The 25,664-nt window shown below is 38.6% G+C and overlaps 1 long non-coding RNA gene across 5 annotated transcripts in view; it reads right to left on the reverse strand.

Annotated features, from left to right (window-relative positions):
• Positions 1–25,664, reverse strand: part of LOC109576583 (uncharacterized) — a 126,288-nt gene that overhangs the window by 99,871 nt on the left and 753 nt on the right. For all 5 annotated transcript variants that reach the window (XR_011560777.1, XR_011560774.1, XR_011560773.1 and 2 more), the window contains exon 2: positions 15,418–15,592. This is a non-coding gene — a long non-coding RNA (uncharacterized lncRNA). The remainder of the gene's footprint in view (positions 1–15,417; positions 15,593–25,664) is intronic.

Genomic DNA, 25,664 nt, shown 5'->3' on the forward strand with positions numbered 1-25,664 from the left:
GAAAACGGAAGATCTCCAGCAGATCTAGCAATGATTAGTAATGGAAACAAATGGTACAAAAGTAAAAATTCTGTACACTGGAGAAAATAATGTGGCACCAACTATTCCTATAGGTCAATTCAAAAAAGCAGTTTTCAAGAAATCCATGATTAGCTAATAATATAGAATCTGAGATGCTACAGAAAACACTGAATACATATAATCTCACCATATAAAATAAAATTTAAAACCACAGCATATTCTCAAAACCAAAAGTGTTAAAAATAGAAATTGTGTATATGTTTTGACCATCCCTAACTGTACACAAACTAAATAGAAAGTTTGGTGTTGCAATTCAGAAGTTTTGTGTATTCCTTGTTGTCCTGTCACTGCCAATACTCAAAGAAATAATTGCTGAAATAACAAGACAAAGATGAAACACATGTGGGTCGTAAAAATGAGCACATAAAACATTAGGAGACTAATTTCAGAAGTTTTCTTGTGGACATTTGGGAAGAGTCTTGAAGACAGATACTTTTGTTAGACAAAAGTGAAAATGAGTCTAAAAAACAGATTAAAATATTTGGAATAATTAAAAAAACATTTTTTTCTATCCCCTATTCAACAATGCTCCTCACCATCAAACCTGAATATATTGTTATAATTTTTACTTTCTCTCAGCCTGGTTTCTTAGCTTTAGCTTAGAGATGAAGCAAATACATTTTTTTTTCCTCAAGGCAAAAACAAAGAAAGAAATAAGCAAATGAAAAGATTTAAAAAAGACACAGGATACTTTGAGAAAATAGGATGAGTTTAAGTGATTAAACAGCTTAAATTGAATGTATTCAGCAAAATAGCCCCTTGCCGTTATGTCACTGAAATATTTACCATTGTCATTTGCTTTAATAATTACTGTGCATCTCTGTGGATTTTAAATTGGTTTTGCCACTTATGTCTGTTTGTAGTCTCTAGCTTATTTAAATCTAAACGTTTGTCAGTGAGTTTGATAATAAATTTTGCTTGAATTGAAAAATTAGACTGTTGTTCTTTCCATCAGCCACTTTGTGAATTAAATCAGATTTCAAATGCTACTTAATAGCAACTATGTCTACTGAGTACTGACTTTAATTAATTCTCTGTCTTTGACTCTGAAAAGCAATCAACAGCTAAGCCAAAATTTAACCTCTTTGGGGGTGTTGGCTGCTTGAAATGCAATCTTCTTCCTGGTGTATCTTCAAATCTCTGTTAATATAATACCCTAAACCCATCCCTTGTACTTACAGTTAGAACAAAGTTGTGAGGGTGGCAGTTTAAAAAAAAAAAAATATGGGTTCTCCATCTTGAGTGCATCAAGTTGCTGAAATTCTTGATCTAAAGTCAGGCATTTTAGAAACATTAGTTAATTCCTATCTCCTAACAAAACAATACTCATAATTTTCTGATAAATTTCAAGGCATGTCTACCAAATCATTTGGTTCATTCCTGAGAAGCTTCAGTTTCTGAAATGAGCTTTCAGTTCTTCCTGATAAAATAACAGCTTTGTTGGACATGCCACCGGATACTTATACGTTAGCCTTCAACCGGATTGTCTTACGTCCCAGAAGAAGTGTGTATGGGAACAAAAAAAACAGAGGTGACTCCAAGGGTCATGGGAAATTTCCCTGGCATACAGAGCAATGTAAGATATGTCTAAGGAAAATATTTAGTTTCATAATTTTGGAATAAGATTTCATTTAGCACTTTGGGAACATGTGTTTAAATCAGAAGGCAGTAAGCTCAGGAAAACTGCAGTGAAGGGCTTGGGCTTTCTGTCATATGACTGGGAGCTTGAATGGCTGCTAGGCTCACAGAACACTGAAGCACCATGGACCACAGAAACACACCCTTTTTGTTTCCTAGGTGTTGCATTTAAGGGTCTTGGGGTTGTTTTGTTGGTTTTGCTGTGTTATACACAGAATTGGTAGCCTTATTACCTTAGTTTTCCATTTTCTTTAGGCTTATAGGACTCTGGGCTGAAAGCGAGCTTTGAGGATGTTTTGTCCAATCCACCATCTGGTGCTGAGTCTGTGCACCCCTCCACTCCTAGCATTTCCCAGTCCTCCCAGCGCATAGCAGGTGTTGAGGGAAACATTAAATGAGCTATAAATTTCTCTGTCATTTGCTTGCCTTGGACTTGTCAGTTACTAATAGGTCCCAGTTCTCTGTGAGCCAGGAAAATGGGAACCTAGAGGGATTACCTAGAAATAATAATTAGGAAACACTTTCTCCAGTCTCTGTAGGCTTTGTTTCCCCTCCAGTTTTTGCCCCTCCTAAAGGCTAATTTCTGGTGTTCCCGCTGAGTCAATTGCCAAAACAAAACAAGGTTCAAACCCTGAAGGATTATCATGCCCCAGGTCATCTGATGGGCAAGGGCAGATTCTACTACCCAAGTCCTAGCATGATAGTACAAACCCTGGCCACCATTGTCTGCTTCATTTTTGATAGGATGTTTCTAGAGAGTGATTTACTGTGATTTTGGAAATGAGCTGATGCTTTGATTATCTTGGTAGAACTCAAAATATAACCTTTGGGGGCACACGTCTTTTTTAGGCTCATTGGTAACGAATATGCCTGCCAAGCAGAAGACACAGGTTCAATCCCTAGGTCAGGAAGATCCCCTGGAGAAGGAAATGGCAACCTACTCCAGTATTTTTGCCTGGGAAATCCCATGGGCAGAAGGAGCCTGGCAAGCTATAATGCTCATGGGGTCACAAAAGTGTCAGATATGACTTACCAGCTAAGCAATGACAATATGCGGGACACATGTACACCCATGGCTGATTCATGTCAATGTATGGCAAAAACCACCACAATATTGTAAAGCAATAAGCCTCCGATTAAAATAAATAAATTTTGCTGGATCATAAGGCAGTTCTATTTCCAGTTTTTTAAGGAATTTCCACACTGTTCTCCATAGTGGCTGTACTAGTTTGCATTCCCACCAACAGTGTAAGAGAGTTCCCTTTTCTCCACACCCTCTCCAGCATTTATTGCTTGTAGACTTTTGGATCGCAGCCATTCTGACTGGTGTGAAATGGTACCTCATAGTGGTTTTGATTTGCATTTCTCTGATAATGAGTGATGTTGAGCATCTTTTCATGTGTTTGTTAGCCATCTGTATGTCTTCTTTGGAGAAATGTCTATTTAGTTCTTTGGCCCATTTTTTGATTGGGTCATTTATTTTTCTGGAATTGAGCTGTAGGAGTTGCTTGTATATTTTTGAGATTAGTTGTTTGTCCGTTGCTTCATTTGCTATTATTTTCTCCCATTCTGAAGGCTGTCTTTTCACCTTGCTTATAGTTTCCTTTGTGGTGCAGAAGCTTTTAAGTTTAATTAGGTCCCATTTGTTTATTTTTGCTTTTATTTACAATGTTCTGGGAGGTGGGTCATAGAGGATCCTTTGTGATGTATGTCGGAGAGTGTTTTGCCTATGTTCTCCTCTAGGAGTTTTATAGTTTCTGGTCTTATGTCTAGATCTTTAATCCATTTTGAGTTTATTTTTGTGTATGGTGTTAGAAAGTGTTCTAGTTTCATTCTTTTGCAAGTGGTTGACCAGTTTTCCCAGCACCACTTGTTAAAGAGATTGTCTTTAATCCATTGTATATTCTTGCCTCCTTTGTCAAAGATAAGGTGTCCATATGTGCATGGATTTATCTCTGGGTTTTCTATTTTGTTCCATTGATCTATATTTCTATCTTTGTGCCAGTACCATACTATCTTGATGACTGTGGCTTTGTAGTAGAGCCTGAAGTCAGGCAGGTTGATTCCTCCAGTTCCATTTTCTTTTCTTAAGATTGCTTTGGCTATTCGAGGTTTTTTGTATTTCCATACAAATTGCGAAAGTATATGTTCTAGCTCTGTGAAGAATACCGTTGGTAGCTTGATAGGGATTGCGTTGAATCTATAAATTGCTTTGGTTAGTATACTCATTTTCACTATATTGATTCTTCCAATCCATGAACATGGTATATTTCTCCATCTATTAGTGTCCTCTTTGATTTCTTTCACCAGTGTTTTATAGTTTTCTATATATAGGTCTTTAGTTCCTTTAGGTAGATACATTCCTAAGTATTTTATTCTTTCTGTTGCAATGGTGAATGGAATTGTTTCCTTAATTTCTCTTTCTATTTTCTCATTATTAGTGTATAGGAATGCAAGGGATTTCTGTGTGTTGATTTTATATCCTGCAACTTTACTATAGTCATTGATTAGTTCTAGTAATCTTCTGGTGGAGTCTTTAGGGTTTTCTATGTAGAGGGTCATGTCATCTGCAAACAGTGAGAGTTTTAGTTCTTCTTTTCCAATTTGGATTCCTTTTATTTCTTTTTCTGCTCTGATTGCTGTGGCCAAAACTTCCAAAACTATGTTGAATAGTAATGGTGAAAGTGGGCACCCTTGTCTTGTTCCTGACTTTAGAGGAAATGCTTTCAATTTTTCACCATTGAGGTTAATGTTTGCTGTGGGTTTGTCATATATAGCTTTTACTATGTTGAGGTATGTTCCTTCTATTCCTGCTTTCTGGAGAGTTTTTATCAAAAATGGATGTTGAATTTTGTCAAAGGCTTTCTCTGCATCTATTGAGATAATCATATGGTTTTTATTTTTCAATTTGTTAATGTGGTGTATTACATTGATTGATTCGCGGATATTGAAGAATCCTTGCATCCTTGGGATAAAGCCCACTTGGTCATGGTGTATGATCTTTTTAATGTGTTGTTGGATTCTGATTGCTAGAATTTTGTTTAGGATTTTTGCATCTATGTTCATCAGTGATATTGGCCTGTAGTTTTCTTTTTTTATGGCATCTTTGTCAGGTTTTGGTATTAGGGTGATGGTGGCCTCATAGAATGAGTTTGGAAGTTTACCTTCCTCTGCAATTTTCTGGAAGAGTTTGAGCAGGATAGGTGTTAGCTCTTCTCTAAATTTTTGGTAGAATTCAGCTGTGAAGCCATCTAGACCTGGGCGTTTGTTTGCTGGAAGATTTCTGATTACAGTTTCAATTTCCATGCTTGTGATGGGTCTGTTACGATTTTCTATTTCTTCCTGGTCGAGTTTTGGAAAGTTGTACTTTTCTAAGAATTTGTCCATTTCTTCCATGTTGTCCATTTTATTGGCATATAATTGCTGATAGTAGTCTCTTATGATCCTTTGTATTTCTGTGTTGTCTGTTGTGATCTCTCCATTTTCATTTCTAATTTTATTGATTTGATTTTTCTCCCTTTGTTTCTTGATGAGTCTGGCTAATGGTTTGTCAATTTTATTTATCCTTTCAAAGAACCAGCTTTTGGCTTTGTTGATTTTTGCTATGGTCTCTTTTGTTTCTTTTGCATATATTTCTGCCCTAATTTTTAAGATTTCTTTCCTTCTACTAACCCAGGGGTTCTTCATTTCTTCCTTTTCTAGTTGCTTTAGGTGAAGAGTTAGGTTATTTATTTGACTTTTTTCTTATTTCTTGAGGTATGCCTGTATTGCTATGAACTTTCCCCTTAGCACTGCTTTTACAGTGTCCCACTGTAAAAGGGGTTGTTGTGTTTTAATTTTCATTCGTTTCTAGGCATATATGTCAAAACCAATACAATACTGTAAAGTTAAAAAATAAAATAAAACTGAAAAAAAATAAATAAATAAATTTTAAAAAGAGAGATACTATCACTGTACTTGACATAGTTCACAACAGGAGGCAGAATTGCAGAACAGTTTAAAGTCAGAACTGTAGATACCAATACATGGGTTTGAATGCTACTTCCACTTCCTGCTGGCTACACTGTATGACCTTAGGCAAATGGCTTAAACCTCTTCATTTATAAAATGAGAATAATAAAAAGAACATGTAAAGCACCATGAACAGTGCTAGCCCATAGTAAATATGAAATAAATATGAGTTATTATTGTTGCTGGTTTTGGATAAACTATGATGGGGAGGCCACCTGCCAGGCAGGTGGTAATAAGTAGAGCCCAGGAAGAGTTCTTGACATTTTCTGTACATGTTATACATGCTGCACCCAATTCATGGAATTGTCACACCAGAACACCCACTCTACCTTTAGGCGAGTCTGCTATGCTTTACTCTCATAGTGGATGACAAAGAATTGTATCTTAAAAGAGATCTAGGAAATATTTCACAACTGCCTCTTATGACAAGCAGATTCTAGCACCAGGAATTTTATCTCACATATTAACCTAAATCCTTTGTGTTACAGTTTGGACCAATTTCCTTAATCTGTTCTTGGTGAATGGGAAAAGCCCTTGCTCACTAGATTCTCTAAACAGTGAGTGAGGATGGGTGGAGATGGGTGGGGAGAGGCAGGAAATGAGAACTTCCAATTTGAGGTCAATTGAGTTCAGTTCAGTTGCTCAGTCGTGTCCGACTCTTTGCAACCACATGAATCGCAGCACGCCAGGCCTCCCTGTCCATCACCAACTCCCAGAGTTCACTCAAACTCATGTACATCGATTCGGTGATGCCATCCAGCCATCTCATCCTGTCATCCCCTTCTCCTGCTGCCCTCAGTCTTTCCCAGCATCAAGATATTTTCCAATGAGTCAACTCTTAGCATGAGATGGCCAAAGTATTGGAGTTTCAGCTTTAGCATCAGCCCTTCCAATGAACACCCAGGACTGATCTCCTTTAGAATGGACTGGTTGGATCTCCTTGCAGTCCAAGGGACTCTCAAGAGTCTTCTCCAACATCACAGTTCAAAAGCATCAATTCTTCAGTGCTCAGCTTTCTTCACAGTCCAACTCTCACATCCATACATGACCATGGGGAAAACCATAGCCTTGACCAGATGGACCTTTGTTGGCAAAGTAATGTCTCTGCTTTTGAATATGCTATCTAGGTTGGTCATAACTTTCCTTCCAAGGAGTAAGCGTCTTTTAATTTCATGGCTGCAGTCACCATATGCAGTGATTTTGGAGCCCAGAAAAATAAAGTCTGACACTGTTTCCACTGTTTCCCCATCTATTTGCCATGAAGTGATGGGACCAGATGCCATGATCTTCGTTTTCTGAATGTTGAGCCTTAAGCCAACTTTTTCACTCTCCTCTTTCACTTTCATCAAGAGGCTTTTGAGTTCCTCTTCACTTTCTGCCATAAGGGTGGTGTCATCTGCATATCTGAGGTTATTGATATTTCCCCCAGCAATCTTGATTCCAGCTTGTGCTTCTTCCAGCCCAGCATTTCTCATGATATACTCTGCATATAAGTTAAATAAGCAGGGTGACAATATCCAGCCTTGATGTACTCCTTTTCCTTTTTGGAACCAGTCTGTTGTTCCATGTCCAGTTCTAACTGTTGCTTCCTGACCGGCATATAGATTTCTCAACAGGGAGGTCAGGTGGTCTGTTATTCCCATCTCTTGAAGAATTTTCCACAGTTCATTGTGATCCACACAGTCAAAGGCTTTGGCATAGTCAATAAAACAGAAATACATGTTTTTCTGGAACTCTCTTGCTTGTTCTATGATCCAGCTTGAGGTAGGAGATCATTATTCTGGATCCAAGTCTGTTCCAACCAGCAGAGTGAACCTGAGGAAATTGTCAGTTTTCTTACCTATAACAACAGACTGGTTCCAACTAGGAAAAGGAATTCATCAAGGCTGTATATTGTCACCCTGTTTATTTAACTTATATGCAGAGTACATCATGAGAAACGCTGGACTGGAAGAAACACAAACTGGAATCAAGATTGCCGGGAGAAATATCAATAACCTCAGATATGCAGATGACACCACCCTTATGGCAGAAAGTGAAGAGGAACTCAAAAGCCTCTTGATGAAAGTGAAAGTGGAGAGTGAAAAAGTTGGCTTAAAGCTCAACACTCAGAAAACAAAGATCATGGCATCTGGTCCCATCACTTCATGGCAAATAGATGGGGAAACAGTGGAAACAGTGGCTGACTTTATTTTTCTGGGCTCCAAAATCACTGCATATGGTGACTGCAGCCATGAAATTAAAAGACGCTTACTCCTTGGAAGGAAAGTTATGACCAACCTAGATAGCATATTCAAAAGCAGAGACATTACTTTGCCAACAAAGGTTCGTCTAGTCAAGGCTATGGTTTTTCCAGTGGTCATGTATGGATGTGAGAGTTGGACTGTGAAGAAGGCTGAGCGCCGAAGAATTGATGCTTTTGAACTGTGGTGTTGGAGAAGACTCTTGAGAGTCCCTTGAACTGCAAGGAGATCCAACCAATCCATTGTGAAGGAGATCAGCCCTGGGATTTCTTTGGAAGGAATGATGCTAAAGCTGAAACTCCAGTACTTTGGCCACCTCATGCGAAGAGTTGACTCATTGGAAAAGACTCTGATGCTGGGAGGGATTGGGGGCAAGAGGAGAAGGGGACGACAGAGGATGAGATGGCTGGATGGCAACACTGACTCGATGGACGTGAGTCTGAGTGAACTCCAGGAGTTGGTGATGGACAGGGAGGCCTGGCGTGCTGCGATTCATGAGGTCGCAAAGAGTCGGACACGACTGAGCGACTGATCTGATCTGATCTGATGATCTCTCACATTTATTTTATCTCCATCTTCATCTAGCTGTGCCTTTCTCATAAGCATCTTGATATGTGAATATTGCTTTGAAATTGCTTTTAGAAGATAGCACAAGTAGTTTGCTGCAGTGCCTGGCTTTTACTAGGAATGCAGTGTCTTTTTGTTCCCTATTCTTCCTTCTTTCCCCCTATCCCCTCACTTAGCATTAAGAGAAACCTCATTATTGGAGAATAGTTTCTGTGATGATAGTCTATTGTAATTCTTCTTAGATCACTCACGTATTGTGACTTAAGAACGCTTTAACAATAAACTCTGAAATCTCAATAATCGCTGATATCCTCCATTATAGAAAGACAATGGGCAAACAGGAAATAATGGTGCCAATTTTCCCTTGCCCTCCTGATGGGGGTGGTCCTTAAGGGTACACAGGGTTTTTGATGGTGTTAAAGATTTCTTATTCTAGAACTGCATAACTGCATGGCTGATGCTGAACCCCCACTTTGAGTTGTTTCGGTCATTCCTCCAGGAAAAATTTAAAAGAATTTAGTTTGGTTTCAAAATGTAGACAGATCCAGTAGCAGCCCCACACCCACCTATAGAGGACTTCAGTTTATTTTCATACACTCTGCATTTCATTTATTTTTATTTAAAAGTTTTTTTATTCCTCACTGCAGATGTTTGTATTACCAAGATGTTCCTACTAGAGAAGGTGGTGTGATCCCTTAGACAAAAAAATGTTTCTCCCAGCCAAGTACTTACATAGCTATAGTCACAGCTAACTCCTAAACAACTCTGTGATCTGGATACCGTTCATCCCATGTAACAGAAATGACCCCTAAAAGTTCAGAGGCTATGCATTTAGTTTTAATTTTCAGAATAAAGCTAGTTTGTCCCAACTCATCTGGCTTACTGATTACATTAAGAGAGAGAGTTTGTATATGCATGTGTCTTTGTTGAGAACAGTGAGAGCATGGACTTACCTTGAATAAGCTCAAGTATTTTCAATAACATGAACTACCGAAATATTTCTCCAGATTTTGCTGATTAGTACAAAACTGTGTCTGACTCACTCTCACCATTTGCACATCAAACGTGAGAATATCCAGAAGTGGAAACATAACACTTGGCAAAAGATGTCTCTGGTACAGAGCAAAACACATGCCTTACCTTTCCAAAGCAAATAGAGCAACTAAGGTTAATTAATTACAATCAGAACTTGAAGGAAAATGCTCAGTGTGAATGTTTCCCAAACTTGACTATACATTGGAATTACCTGAAGATTTTTACAAAATACTGATGCCTGGGTCCTGCCTCCTAACATTCTGATTGACGCTGTCTGGGATGCAACCTGGGCTTTAAGATTTGTAAAGACTCTCCAGAAGATTCTAACATGTAGCCAAATTTGAGAACCACTATTCTATATCTGTGCATCTCAGAGTTAGCTTATCAAAAATCTTCTGTGAGTGGGGAGGCAGCTTTAAATGTGGATTCCTTAATGACAAGTCAGTTGCTTCTGAGTTGTGAACATATATGCTTCTCTCTTGAGATTACCGTATTACAGAAAAAGATTGAAGATGTGGTGGGGAAATTATATTTCCATTAAAGAACCCATCATAGCAAAGGAATAAGGGAAATAGAAGTTTATGTTGCTCTTATGTGGTATGTTTAGCTCTTATGAGACAGGCAGACACATGGTGATCATAAGGACCCCCTCCCCTCCAATCTTGTTGCCCTTCTGTCTTTAATAATGCTATTCCTCATGTTTGTTCAAAACAGTGGCTCAAGCTTCAGTCAACACAGCAGGAAAGGGGAAGAAACAAAGAATGAACTATTTAATGGAATGTCCTAGAAGTAGAATAGATGATTCCACTTACATCCCTTTAATTCAGTGATTCTTACTTAACTGAGTGTGGTTTTGCCCTTCAAGTGATATTTGACAAAGTCTCAGGACATTTTTTGGTTGTCACAACTTTGATAGGGCACAAGTAGGAGTGTGTGCATGCTCAGTTGTGGCTGACTCTTTGCAACTTGCAGACTGTAGCCTGCCACGCTCCTCTGTCTATGGAATTTTCCAGGCAAGAATACTAGAGTATGCTGCCATTTTCTACTCCAGGGGATCTTCTCAACCTAGGGACTGAATCCATGTCTCTTGCATCTCCTGCATTGGCAGGCGGATTCTTTACCGTTGCATCACTTGGGAATCCTGGAGGTACAGGACTACTGGTATCTAGTGAGTAGAGGTCAAGGATGCTGCTTAACTTTGCACAGTGTCCAGGAGAGCCCCCACAGCAAAGAACTATCTGGCCCAAATTGTCAATAGAATTGATATTGAGAAACCCCACAAGCATAGCCATAAGTTGATCTTATGGCTGTACCTAGCTATAGGAACGGAGAAGGCAATGGCACCCCACTCCAGTACTCTTGCCTGGAAAATCCCATGGATGGAGAAGCCTGGTGGGCTGCAGTCCATGGGGTCGCAAAGAGTCGGACACGACTGAGCGACTTCACTTTCACTTTTCACTTTCATGCATTGAAGAAGGAAATGGCAACCAACTCCAGTGTTCTTGCCTGGAGAATCCCAGGGATGGGGGAGCCTGGTGGGCTGTCATCTATAGGGTCACATGGAGTCGGACACAACTGAAGTGACTTAGCAGCAGCAGCAGCTGCTGCAGCTATAAGAAGGTAGGAGACTATAACCGATAATCAGAGAGGATGTCCATCTAATAACAAATCGGGGATTCTGTTACTTAAAAAGGCAGAATGTGCATGGCCAGGGCATCTATTTCTCTGCATTATGTTGTCTTATAACTTTCACCTCTGGTCAAAGAGGTTTGAGAGTTGAAGTTTTTTCCCTCATATCTGATCCATCATGCAGCCATGATGCAAACTCATGCCCACCATTAATGGGCCAATTTTTGAAGCTAAACCAGCCATTTGCATAAATAGAAATGCAACTTTAATGAAGGCTTTTCTGGCTACTGTTCCTGAGAAGCTGGGGTTATACTATAATGACTTAATCTCTCATAAATATGTAAGAAGAGCCTGCTGGGCACTGACTACATCAGTGGTGGGTTACAAGAAGAGTTTCCAGGATACAATGTGCACTTTGCATTTTTTTTTCTTTCCTCCTCTCTCCCCTTGGATAGAAATATCTCTTGAGGTAAAGCAGGGCTACCATTGATATCTACCTCCTCTGGTCCCTTCCAGGGCTTAATGTATACAGAGATAAGAAAATAAAGCTCGACCTTCAAGTATATCCAATCCACCTCTCTGTTTAAAGGATGAGAACAGCAGGCCCTGGAGACCGAGCTTCTGATCCTAGCACTTCTTCCAAGTAAATGTGTGATTTTAGGCGAGTTCCTTGCCATCTCTCAGCTCTTGTGCCATCTCTAAAGTGAAAGATGATAAAGTGGATAAACCTAAGACATTATCTTAGGTTCCTCCTAACTTTTTTTCAAAATTGAAGTATAGTTGATTTACAATATTGTGTCAGCTTCAGGTGTACAGCAAAGTGATACAGTGCATATGTGTGTATGTATATTCTTTTTCAGATTCTTTTTCATTATCAGTTATTACAAGATACTGAATATAGTTCCCTGTGCTATAAAGTAAAACCTTGTTGTTTATCTATTTTATATATGGTAGTATGTGTCTGTTAATCCCATACTCTTCCACTTTATTCCTCACCCACTTCTCCTTTGGTAACCATAAGTATGTTTTCTATGTCTGTCTATTTATGTTTGTAAATAAGTTCATTTGTATTGTGTTTTAGGACTTCCCTGATGGCTCAGACAGTAAAGCATCTGTCTACAATGAGAGAGACCCAGGTTCGATCCCTGGGTCCGGAAGATCCCCTGGAGAAGGAAATGGCAACCCTCTCCAGTACTATTGCCTGGAAAATCCCATGGATGGAGGAGCCTGGTGGGCTACAGCCCATGGGGTCGCAAAGAGTTGGACACGACTGAGCCACTTCACTTAAAAGATAAAAGAGATAGCATATAATAGTTGTCTTTGTCTGGTTTATTAATCTCTGCTACTCCTGCTGTTGCTAAGTCGCTTCAGTCGTGTCCGACTCTGTGCGACCCCATAGACGGCAGCCCACTGGGCTCCCCCATCCCTGGGATTCTCTAGGCAAGAATACTGGAATGTGTTGCCATTTCCTTCTTCAATGCATGAAAGTGAAAAGTGAAAGTGAAGTCGCTCAGTCGTGTCGGACCCTCAGCGACCCCATGGACTGCAGCCTTCCAGGTTCCTCCATCCATGGGATTTTCCAGGCAAGAGTACTGGAGTGGGGTGCCATTGCCTTCTCCGTATTAATCTCTAGATCCATCTACGTTGCTGCAAATAGTATCATTTCATTCTTCTTTATGGCTGAGTAATATTCCATTGTTTATATATACCACATCTTCTTTATCCATTTATCTCTTGATAGACACTAGGTTGCCTCCATGTTTGGACTATTGTAAACAGTGCTGCAATGAACATTGGGATGCATGTATCTTTTTGAATTAGAGTTTTCATCTTTTCTGGAAATATGCCTAGGAGTAAGATTGCTGGATCAAATGGTGACTCAGGGAACTTCTATGCTTTTCTCCAGAGTGGCTGCACCAATTTCTAAGTTACAGAGAAGACTGGTTTTCTGGAATATTTTTTTCTGTACTTGATATGTTGTGAATGTTGGCTATGAACACGGCCATGTTGTGCAATGACAACATTGTATAGACTGCCTTTACTCCACACCCTCTCCAGCATTTATTATTTGTAGACTTTTCAACAATGGCCATTCTGACTGGAGTGAGTTGATACCTCATTGTAGTTTTGATTTAATTTCTGTAATATTAGTGATGTTGAGCACCTTTTCAATCCTTATAATATTTAAATTATTTGGTACCATGAAACTGATCTGAGAATTTCACCTAGACTTATAGAATGTGGAGTGAAGGAGCTGAGGCTGCTTTCCAAAGTGGAGCCTCCTTGTGGATTTTGAACTGTTGCTCTTGTTTTCAGGTTTATGCTTGTGCTTGTTTCGACGTTTCAGTCGTGTCTGACTCTTTGCGACCCCATGGACTACAGCCCACCAGTGTCCTCTGTCCGTGAGATTCTCCTGGCAAGAATATTGGAGTGGATTACCATGCCCTCTTCTAGAGGATCTTCTGACCCAGGGATCGAAACTGTACATCTTGCGTCTCCTGCACTGCAGGCAGATTCTTGACCACTAAGCCACTGGGAAAGTCCTCGGGTTTATACTGGCTGTCAATTAGCGTGATGGAAACATAAACATCCTGAGAGGCTAGACTTTCTACAGTGAGAATGTTTTGTTAAACAGTGCTAAAACTGGAGCATTCTAAAGATCTTTTTCAATTCTACTTCAACTCATTTCAATTCTAGGATAGTAACAGTTCGCAGATAATGAATGAAATCTGAACTTTGGAATAAAAATCAATGAAATTCTATCTATAAAGCACTTATTCCTAAAGTCTATGTCTTTTTATAATGACTTAATACATAATTCAAATAAACTCTCTCTTTTTAATATCAAAGCAAAGTGTAATATCTGATTTGGATTTATTATGGTTTAGAAAAATTAAAAGAAAGAATATCAAGACAGCATGCAGAAGATCACCATTAAGTTTTCCTCAGGTGGGAAAAGTTTCCACATGGTTAAAGTGGAAACCATCTTTCATCTGATTAACACGCTTTAAGTGCAGCAAGTTTCATCACCTAGGCAGAATGGCCTCACACACCCACACACAAAATGCTCTTCTATAGAAAGTTACAGAGAAGGCTTAGTTTCTGGAATATTTTTTTCTGGACTTGATATCTTGTGCATGTTGGCTGCGAACACAGCCATGTTGGGGCAATGACAGCATTGTCCAGACTGCCTTCTCTCCTCAACTATGCATCTTCCTCCCAAGAGATAGGGGAGAGGACTCCCACTGCAGAGGAAATGGACTGTTCCAGCAACCAGTGCTGCCATTCAAGTGTGACAGTGTGGCAGATGTGGAGAAAGTTGCCTTGGAGTTTCTATAACATGTTGTTACTTCCCCAAATTGCTCTGTTTTCTGAGGACAAGCCATGGGTCATGGTTTAATCTCCTCTGGAGGTGAAGCTGCCTAAAATAACTAATTTGAAATCCTACTGGTTTATATGTTTTGGGCTTGTTTTACAATATAGAATCCAGGGTAATTCTGGCTTTAATTGCATCACAATCTCAGTGTTCATGGAATGTTTTCAAACATGTCATGTTTTACTTCTCAAAATACTTCTATATTTGTTTTTTTTAATCCCCTAGACTTTAACCTTTAAAACAGGCTGACAAAAATGACAATAAATAGGAGTATTTTTTAACAGGTAGATAAAAATAGGCCTTAGTTCATATCAGAGAGTTTTGGTAAAGTTAGTAAATTTTTAAAGAGCTCTCAGTATATCCAAATATTTTGAAAAGTGAGTTCTTTGGAAGTTGCCATAGCAGCAGGTATTTGAGGTTAGAAATATCTTTGAGATTATATGTTCTGTTGGTGTTGAAATTGTCTTATTATAGAAAATGTCACAGACTTTCAGTTCAACGTTAGTAAGTAACAGTCACTGCAGGTAAGAAAAATCTAAGGAAAGTTGTAGGGAAGGGATCTATTCCCCAATACTTCCTTATTTAACTTAGCCTTCCTAGGCAATTTAAAAAGGATGAAATGTGACCTCATGCATGTTTCTTTCACTCAGAATAACTTCATTTCTTTGATAATGATATTCAACACATATCAATAACCAGGTGTAGATATCTGCCAAAGATGCAGATTGTCTTTTACATAATATGTCCAATTTCACTCGGCTAGTTTTGTAAACAGAAGATGATTACTTATTCAACAGAGATCAGACAAAGTGAAATAGCAGAAATGTTAGCCGTTACCTCTATGGTGACATCCAGGGGGTCTCCTTCAGGGTTGATTAACTTCACATAGAAATCTAAAACAATTATGACTACACATGCTGAAGAATGAAATGTTCCCATCAGGCAATGATTACAACCAGCGTCGAGAAAAATTTCAGCCAGGCAATCAGAAATCACCAATTATGCAGAGTATCTGCAAGAGATGATGTTAGCTCATAAAAGTGCTGAAATGAATAACTGGATAAGATTTTTAAAGGAAGTGGATGGGCCCATTTTGGCTCCTGACAGTTGACTTGCACAAACTATATGCACAGGTTCAAACGGATCATGACCCGTGGTAACAGCCAACTTACAAAGTCACGTTCACTGTTATCTAAATTCGTTTGCAAAATGCTCTCCAACCGCAATGATGAAAAACAAAGCAGAGCAATGATTGAACAAATTGATTCTATTTCTCTTATACTTTGGCTGCCCAAATTCCCTTATTTTTTCCAAAAGCATGAATTTCTAATTTACATATCAATGAGCCACACAACAACTATTTGTTTGCCTGAGTGCTTTAGAGATGCATGTTGTTCTACCTCAATGGTACCCATTTTGTGTTTCCATCTTTAGGATTTATCCTGTTGGTCCTTCTTACTGAAAAAGCTCAATGGCTTTCTGCCAGCCCAGGGATTCAAGTTCGCAGATTTGGAGAAAGTTCTATAACACTGGAGCAAGAAGGGACGTTAGCTTTACATGGTTCATGTTTCCAAGTTTGAGATGTGAGATAGCTAAAGAATGTAAAATAAAATACCTTGCCCATGTAACATAACTAATTAGTGGCAAGGCCAAAACAAGAATGCAGGTGTTTTTTTCCATTATTTATTGTTGTTTAACAAAGCACTCCAAAATGTAGGGGAATAAAACCACAATAATATGTTTCTTGTGATTTTGTGAGTTGACTGGGGGTTTTCTGTTTGCATCTGAGCTCACTTGCATGTTTGCATTTAGCTGGAGGGTCATGTGCACAGAAAGGAAGAAGATCTTTCTTCACTTGGCTGACAGTTGAAGCTGCTGTGTCAGCTGGGGCCCTTGGACACTCTTCTCTGTGGCCACATGTCCTCAGGGGATCTGAAACAGTTTTCTTACATGGTGGTCTCAACGCTCCAAGAGAGCAGAAGCAGAAGTTGCAAGTCCTCTTAAGATACAGGTCCAGAAATGTCGGTGTCACTCCTGTCCTATTCTGCTGCTCACAATAGTGAGACCAGATAAAAGGAGAGATATATTTCACTTCTTAATGAGAGGAACGGCCAAGTCATGTTGCAAAGGACCCTGGAAGCAATTGCCAGAGCCATCCTTGAAAACGCTCTTTCACATCAGTGTGTCAGTTTCAGTAGGTAAGCCCAGCATTTCTGCGTCAGCTCAGTCCCTTTGTCATTCGCATCACTGCTGCTTTCACAATGAATGGGTGTATCCTCATCTGTCCATAAACAGTTGGCTAGTATTTATCCTGCAGAGAAAACTTCCTCATCGTGATCCTTTGGCTTTAAAGTGAAAGCGTTAAAACCATCCAATAAAAAACAACTAGTTTCTCTTTTAAAATTAACTTGATTTGAAACCTAATACATTTTACAAAGTAATAAAACCTTGAGAAATCCTTTTTCTGCTCTCAAGCAGAATCCTTGAAGTTTGATTAGTTTCCAACTGAAAGCTGTCAGGCTGAGCAAGAAGCTTATGTTCACAGTTTATGAGGGATGCCATTTGGAAATCTGAAAGCGGCAGATGTGATGCCAACAGTGGAGGGCGGTGATGAGGCCGGGGGCCGGGGGTCTCCAGCTGCTTTCTTGATGGGCTCTTTGTCAAAGTCTATCTTCTAAGGAACGTGACTCCTTGCAAGTGGCTGTAGGTCTTAGAGTAAATATTTCATTAGTCATGATGGTTTTGAAAACTTAAAGCTGTGAAGGACACATTGGAATCTCTGTGATTTATGATAAATCTGAAGGAAACTTGATCATTCCAGTCCTGCCATATGTAGCTGTGTGGAATGTGCAAATGAATTGAACTAGCAAACTCCACAGATTTTGTTTCATGATTTAAAAAAAAAAAGGCTTAAGTCAGATCAGCTAACAGGCAATTTGAAACAGGGACTTAGCAAGGCAGCTGTTTTAGATGAAATTCCTTCCAAATGCTTCTCTCTCCCTTCCCCCTTCCATATATATATATATACATTTTTTTTTGCAAATTTCTTTTTAATACATATTTTTTGGAAGTTTATCTTCCAGATTTTCTTGGTTCTGCATATCAGTGATTAAAAAATGAAAACCTAGACTAGTCCTGTAGTTTCATATGTTACTCTTCTATCAGTTTTCTCTTAGAGGACAGATAATATGTCTTAGTTATCCTAGCATGTCCACTGAATCTTATGCCCCACACACATTAATTCTTTGTATAACACATATGAAGTATTTAGGACAAAAGTTCAGTAAAATGAACAAATGTGCTTTTTAGTATTTCATTAGATTTAATTATTGCACTTCTCTAGAAAGTTAGAAGAAAGAGATTTTTTCTTCTGTAAAATGGGACATTAGATGACTCAAAGAAATTAAGTGACTTGTGAAACTTTATACAGCAGTTATGTGGCTAAACCAGTTAGAACTCAAATCTCCTGACTTGTAGCTCTGTTATTTTTTATTATACCATGTTGATATTCTGTAACAGGTATTTAATAAATATTTACTGGATGAGTGAATGAATGAACAAATGAACAAAACTTCTTGTTAATTATCTTTGTTACTGAACATTACAGATTCATGAACAGAGCATATTTTATGATCTAAAATTTAGATTGGTGCATCCCTGTTCTAGAATGTAGTGATTCTTTAATTCTGATCCTTAGTGACTCATGAACAGATCAGACTGGCCAAAGAGGAACTAAGTGATTCACAGGCAATTAGTCCATGTTGATAGGTGCTGAGAGGTGCTCAGACTCAGTGAGCTGAATTTTCTGCTCTCTGTAGAATAGATCCGTATTCTGTTATGCAAAATTCTTGGGCAAAAGTTTAAAATAGTTAATATTTTCGAAAGAAAATGCAATGCATATTCTGAAATATATATAAATAAATATAGACATGAAGTAGCACCACATAACAGATATTGTAATAGTTCTGTTGTGAAATAAATACTGTTTCTTCATAGAAAAAAGTCTGTTAATAGGCTCACATCAGATTTTGACCCTCAGTGAGCTTAGAATCAAACTTACCAAAATATATACAGTTTCTGGGTTTTCAATTTTGGCACGCTGGATAAGAGATTGTGGACTTGAAGTTTAGTGAATAAGCAGGCCATCTATAAATAGACTTTCTTTTGAGAAAAGGAAGACTTTGAGGGACAAACACTTGTAAAGCAAACCGACACAGCAGTCCTCTCTCTGTTAACGGGGAAAAAAAGCAAGATTTCTTTTCTAAATGGAAGAGGTTGCTGTTGTTTAGTCGCTAAGTCATGTCCAACTCTTGTGACTCCGTGGACTCTAGCCCTCCAGACTCCTTTGTCCATGCAATTTCTCAGGCAAGAATACTGGAGTGGGTTGCTATTTCCTTCTCCAGAAGATCTTTCTGACCCAGGGGTCAAACCCACAATTCCTGCATTGCAAGCAAATTCTTTACCACTTAGCCACCTGGGAAGAACAGATGGAAAAGATACCTGTACAGTATTCATTTCTCCATTAAGTCCCTATCAAAAAATCCTATGCAGTATTTTGAGTAGGAGAATACCCATGTTAAAGTGTTTTAATGCTCATTTGAGTAAGCTCTGTAAGTAACAGGCATTTCCAGAGAAATCTACATTTTATTTTTATAGCATGTCAACCAAATATCTTACCTGACACATCCCAAGTGAATAAACACAATTTTGAGCTAAGTTTTTCTCCATCTCTGAGCTCAGTAATCAAAGGCCCTATTAATAACCACTGCTTTCCTGACCCAAAGCTGTCATATTCCCTCAAGAGAGATCCAATGGAGAAAAGGATCAGTGTAGAAGCAGTGCAAATGCTGTAAGATCATATAGTATTCATCAGTTCAACTCTGAAGATGGGAGTGGGGATGAGAGGCTTTAAAATAACTACTCCTCACAAATCCTACCTCTTGAAATCAGAACCCAGATTTCCTCCATGTCATTTTTGAAGTTGAAAGAGAGTTATTTTCTTAAATTGCATTTTATTTTTCTGGGAACATCTGCCCTGCTGGTTTCATCTTGTGTGTAAATGAGCTACAATAGCAACAATTTCTGTCATCCTTTCACTGATCTGGAATCAAAGTTAACCAGAGAGCCTCTTGAGAAAATGTGTGGTAGAAAGAACTGTGGATCCCACAGAACTGTGAGTCCTACACCGCTGTAGGTCAACCCAGAATCCTAGCAAAAGATATTATCTCCAACCACCAAAATGTCTTTGCATAAATCGCTTATGTAAGAATGTTCTCCATGATATGTGCAGCTTCAGATAAAAGTGAGCATTTAAAAAAAATCAATGTTTTTCAAAGAATTGAGCCTGGGGTGGTTATGAAAGCAAATTGGATGGAGTGAAGACATTAATAAGAAATCAGATAAAGAACAAAATGGCTATTTATGTTTCTAGTTGTCTGAGACCTCAGGCTATGCTGCTGCTGCTGCTAAGTCGCTTCAGTCGTGTCCGACTCTGTGCGACCCCATGGACTGCAGCCTACCAGGCTTTTATGTCCATGGGATTCTCCAGGCAAGAACACTGGAGTGGGTTGCCATTTCCTTCTCCAATGCATGAAAGTGGAAAGTGAAAGTGAAGTCGCTCAGTCGTGTCCGACTCATAGCGACCCCATGGACTGCAGCCTACCAGGCTCCTCTATCCATGGGATTTTCCGGGCAACAGTACTGAAGTGGGGTGCCATTGTGGGAGTTAGCAAAATGAGATTAAGTCACATGGGAAGGGAAGAAAAAACCTACCAGTTATCTATTGCACCCCTAGCTTGAGCCAAGTACTAAATTCGTGCCTGTGTATGTGCACATGAGTGCTCCTGTTCCTCTTTTCATTGTTACAATAATTATATTGTGTGTACATTCGAAGTCACTTCAGTTGTGTCTGACTCTTTGCAACCTCACAGATCATAGCCCAGGAGGCTCCTCTGTCCATGGGGTTCTCCAGGCAAGAAAAATGGAGTGGGTTGCCATGCCCTCCTCCAGGGGATCTTCCCTATCCAGGGATCGAACCCATGTCTCTTAGTCTCCTGCATTGGCAGGAGGGTTCTTTACTACTAGTGCCATTGGGAAACTCCATAATCTACTAATTCATCTTCCTCATTTCCATCCCTCTCTATACCTAGCAGCTACAGTGATTGGTTTACAAATGAAAATCAGATCATATTTTTGCTTGCCTATTTGAAACTTTTCAGTGGCTTCCCATCTCCCTTTGGAAATAAAAGGTTTTTTTTTTTTCAAAGAGTTTATACTTTATTCTGCAGAGGATAATGAGCTGTGAAAGGGTTTAATCCCCAAAGTGTCACTGTTAGGTATATACAAAATTCTTAACTTACACACAAGGCCCCATATGAACTGGCTTGGCTCTACCTTTGAAGCATTACCAGGTGCCACCTATTCCTCTATTCACGATGCTCTCAATATACTGGCCTTCTTCCAGCTCTGTGAACATCTTTCTTTTTTGTGTCCAGGCCTTTGTACATGTTGTCCAAAACACCTTTATTCCAATTTTCTGGCCTTCAGATTTCAACTTAAATGTCAAGCCTTCAGGGAAATTTCCCTGGATTTCATAGACTTGATTTCTCATACTTTCTCATAAAACCTGTATTTTTCTTTGACATTGTTCCCTTCTATTTTTAGTTATATGATTCACGGTGTGATTGGAATTCACTGTTTTCCCGACAAACTTCTAAGGTCTTTTAGACATGGAATTATGTCTACTTATTCCTTACTATATTCCCAGTGACTAGCAAATCTCCTGGAACATATAAACCATTCAATAAATACTTTAATAAAAGAAGTAGATGCCACTTTTATCACATGTACCTTCTCTTATGGAAGATTTGCTCACTAGTTCAGTGAGTCACTTGTCCTGTGCGGGGTGGCCAGGTTCTCTGAGAGGCAGAATGAGCAGACATCTCTAATCAGTTGAGGTGAGAACAGCATACTCAAGAAATGGAAAAAGGCCTAGCTGGGGAGTGAGTGCACCCGGTTCGCCTCCAGTCTCTCTCCTTAACCTGTCAGTGGTTTTTTTTATAAATTATCTCTATGTTTATCACACTTCTCTGTAAAATGTGCTAATTATATCACTTCCACCTCTTTATAGAATTGTATCAGAAGTAAGGCAATGAAGGTTGCTAGAAACATGCTATGCAATTTAACTGTCCAGTAGATGTCTTATTTAATGTCATGCTCTTATATATGTTTCTAATCTAAATCAAGCTGTACTGAAGGGAAAAGGATTTAGCTTTCCAAATGCACCTCCAAAATTATAACTGTGATAAATAAATAACAGAAATCCTTGGATTGTATTTTAGCTCTCTAAAACATAGAAGACAACATTAATCTGAAATTCCTGGATCTGAAAAGCAGTTTTTATTAGAAAAAAAATAGCTACACCTGAGTAATGATGTAGAAGTAGGCTGTATCGAATAAATTACCATATGCCTCAGTAAATAACGGCTTTGGACAAGACAGTTCTAACTGACAAAAACAGATGTAGACAATAAAAAATGATACTGGCTAGTTAACTTAGAAGCAGGTTTGATGCCCTTCCAGATTCAACAAAAATCTTAGACCAAAGTAAGGGTATCCAATAGTTTAAGGGATAGGAAAGAAGGAAGAAGATGGAAACAATTATTAATTCTTTGCTGTTTAAAGACTTGAGGTATTTATTTTGGAGTCAGAGAAAGATTGGGATGCAGATCATTTCAGATTGGAGATTTTTGTTCACTGCCTATTCAACCATGGTTCAGTGCTAATTCATGAGAGAGAGAGAGCGAGTTTGGATATGTGTGTGTGTGTGTGTGTGTGTGTGTGTGTTTTAAGAGCAGTGGTATGGTACTTCAAACAAACAGTTTTGCAGCCGTCAGCAGCTGTTCCTGACTTCAGTAATCCATGACAAAAATATTGAGTGTATAATAACGCAAACGGCCAAACAATGAAATGAAAACAGGAAGAAAAAAATCATTTGCTCTAACTCCTTCCATTTTATTTGAATACACTGAGTGGGTTGAGATGTTGAAATAACTGTTACTCTTAATGAGACTGTCAACAGTGATGGCACCAATCTTGTGTGTGTGTGTGTGAAATTCATTTATCCATTTTTTGGGTTGAAGAATGAGAAATCAATATGGTTACTTTTGTTTCTAAGAGATCTTTCAGTCTTGCTAATTTGTCCTTTCTTCCTTCTCCTTTGTATAATTCTCTGATTCTTTCATTATGTAACTCAGCCAGACCCTGGGGAACCACTTTAGATGAAAAGTATATAGATGAGTTAAAATACATATTATCTTAATAGCTAGTGCCAGAATTCCCATAAATTAGGAACTCTTTGTCAGGAAAAATAGTCATTGGTGCCACCTACTTCCTTATACACTATGCTCTGAACAGCCTGGCCTTCCTTGAACAGGTCGCTTTCTTTCTTGCCTGAAGACTTTTACATGTGCCATTTGTTGGGACTAGAAGGTGAGGCTATGAGGGCAGGAAGTAGTATGAGAAAAAAAAGATAGGTACAGATGGTTACATTAACAAATGAGTAGAGAACTGTGCACTTAAAATTCGTATTTTCATTTCTTGTGCAGTAATTTGCAACTTCCCAGTTGGTTCTGGGTTAAAGACCTTGCCTGCCAATGCAGGAGACTGAGATATGTGGGTTTGATCCCTGGGTTGAGAAGATCTCCTGGAGGAGGGCACGGCAACCCACTCCAGTACTCTTGCCTGGAGAATCCCATGGACAGAGAAGCCTGGCTGGCTACAGTCCATGGGTCATAAAGAGTTGGTCAGGACTGAAGCCACTTAGCATGCATGCACGTGCGTTAATTTCCAAGGACTACTGTAACAGTCACAAATTAGGAAGTCTAAAACAACATAAATTTATTCTTTAACAGCTCAGAAGGCCAGAGGTCTGAAATGCTGGTGTCGACAGGTCCTCACTCCCTCTGAGGTCTCGCCTTTTCCAGCTCCTGTTGACTCCAGGATTCCTTAGCTTGTGGACACATCACTCCAGTCTCACTGCTTTCTCCTCCTTTTCATGTCTCCTTGTCTTGTCTCTTTTATAAGGACACCTGTCTGGATTTAGAACCTATCTGAATAATCCAGGGTAATCTCATCACATCTGCAAAGACCCTTATTCCAAATAAGGTAATATTTACAAATTTCAAGACTTCCCAGGTGGCTCAGTGATAAAGAATCTGCCTGACAATGCAGGAGACATATGAGATGCAGGAGATGTGGGTTCAATCCCTGGGTTGGGAAGATTCCGTGGAGTATGAAATGGTAATGCTCTCTGGTGTTCTTGCCTGGGAATTCCATGGATAGAGGAGCCTGGTGGACTACAGGCCATGGGGTTGCAAAGAGTTGGACATGACTGAGCACTTACTACAAATTCCAAGGAATAGGACTTTATAACTTTAGATTGCCATCATTCCATTAACTTCTTTTTTTTTTTTTTCCATTAACCTCTTTAAGCTCACTTGCAGAGTGTTGAAAGAGGTCATATCTAAACTCTATGGTCATGCTTATACTGGAATTTTTGGTTTGTGTAGTTTTGTAGTCTTCATTTTTTCATAATTAGTTTAGCTAATATACTGAAACTTTATACACTTTTTAAAGAAACAACCCACAGATTTAGTTACTAATTTTATAATTTATGTAGTTATTTTAATATACAATTTTGTATTTGTCTTATTAATTAATTATTTCTGCTTTCATTTGGCTTCTTTTGGGTTTTTTCCTAACTTTTTTATTTGGATACAGAAGGAAATGACAACCCACTCCAGTATTCTTGCCTGGAGCATTTCATGGATGGAGGAGCCTGGCGGGGCCCAGCCCATGGGGTTGCAAAGAGTCAAACATGACTGAGCAATTAACACTTTTTATTTGGATGTTTGATTCATCTATTTATCTTCTTCCCTGATGACTGACCTAAGATTTTAGTGGTAGTATTTTCTCCTAAGAACCACTTTAACTAAATTCATAGTTCTAATATACACTTGAACCATTGACTCAAAAAATTTTTTAAAGGAGATCTTTTGATTTAGAGATGAAACTATTTTTTATTTGTTTTGTAATTTCTACATTAATTTCAGTACTATTACATAGTTTTCAGAGACTATTACCTCTGTTATTACTGCTTTTATGAATTGATCATATTTCCTTTGTGGCCAAATTTTTGACTGTTTGTTGAGCACCCCAGAAATATGTTCTGTGTTCAGTGTTGAAAATCAAGTAGAGTTATCTTATTAATTATGTTATTCAGGTCTCCTATATCCTTGTTTTTTAAACTTGATCCATCTCGAATGATAGTAAATCAGAGTCTGTTTCTCCTAATGTGATTATTTTATTTTTCTTTGGAGTTCCTATACTATTTTCTTTATAATTATTAATGCTAGATTATCTGGTACATGGATATTCATAACTGCTCAATGTCATAAATTTCATCCCTTATCTAAGTTGACCATAATTCTAATACCAGTGTTTTTTTCCCTAAACTCATCCTTTCTAATAGTAAGATTATGATGCCTATTTTTTTTTACCCGTCTTCATTTTCTTCATATGCATTTCCCCCATTTTAATTTTCAAACTTTCTGAGTCATTTGAAGTATCTATTATATAAAACATATAATTGAGTTTTGGCTTTATAAATCTAATAAAACATGTTTTCTTTTTAATAGGCACATCTATCCATTAATGTATTTATTATTATGAAAATAATGTTTGATCTTGTTGTTCAGTCGCTCAGTTGTGTCTGTTTGCAACCTCATGAACTGAAGCACTCCAGGCTTTCCTATCCTTCACCATCTCCCAGAGTTTGCTCAAACTCGTGCCCATTGAGTTTGTGATGCCATCCAACCATCTCATCCTCTGTCGTCCCCTTCTCCTGCCTTCAATCTTTCCCAGCATCAAAATCTTTTCCAATGAGTTGTCTCTTTGCATTAGGTAGCCAAAGTTTTGGAGCTTCAGTTTCAGCATCAGTCCTTCCAATTAATATTTAGGATTGGTTTCCTGTAGGATTAACTGGTTTGATTTCCTTGCAGTCCAGGGGACCCTCAAGAGTCTTC

Source organism: Bos indicus, chromosome 2 (assembly GCF_029378745.1).
Source record: "Bos indicus isolate NIAB-ARS_2022 breed Sahiwal x Tharparkar chromosome 2, NIAB-ARS_B.indTharparkar_mat_pri_1.0, whole genome shotgun sequence".
Classification (NCBI taxonomy): Eukaryota; Metazoa; Chordata; class Mammalia; order Artiodactyla; family Bovidae; genus Bos; species Bos indicus.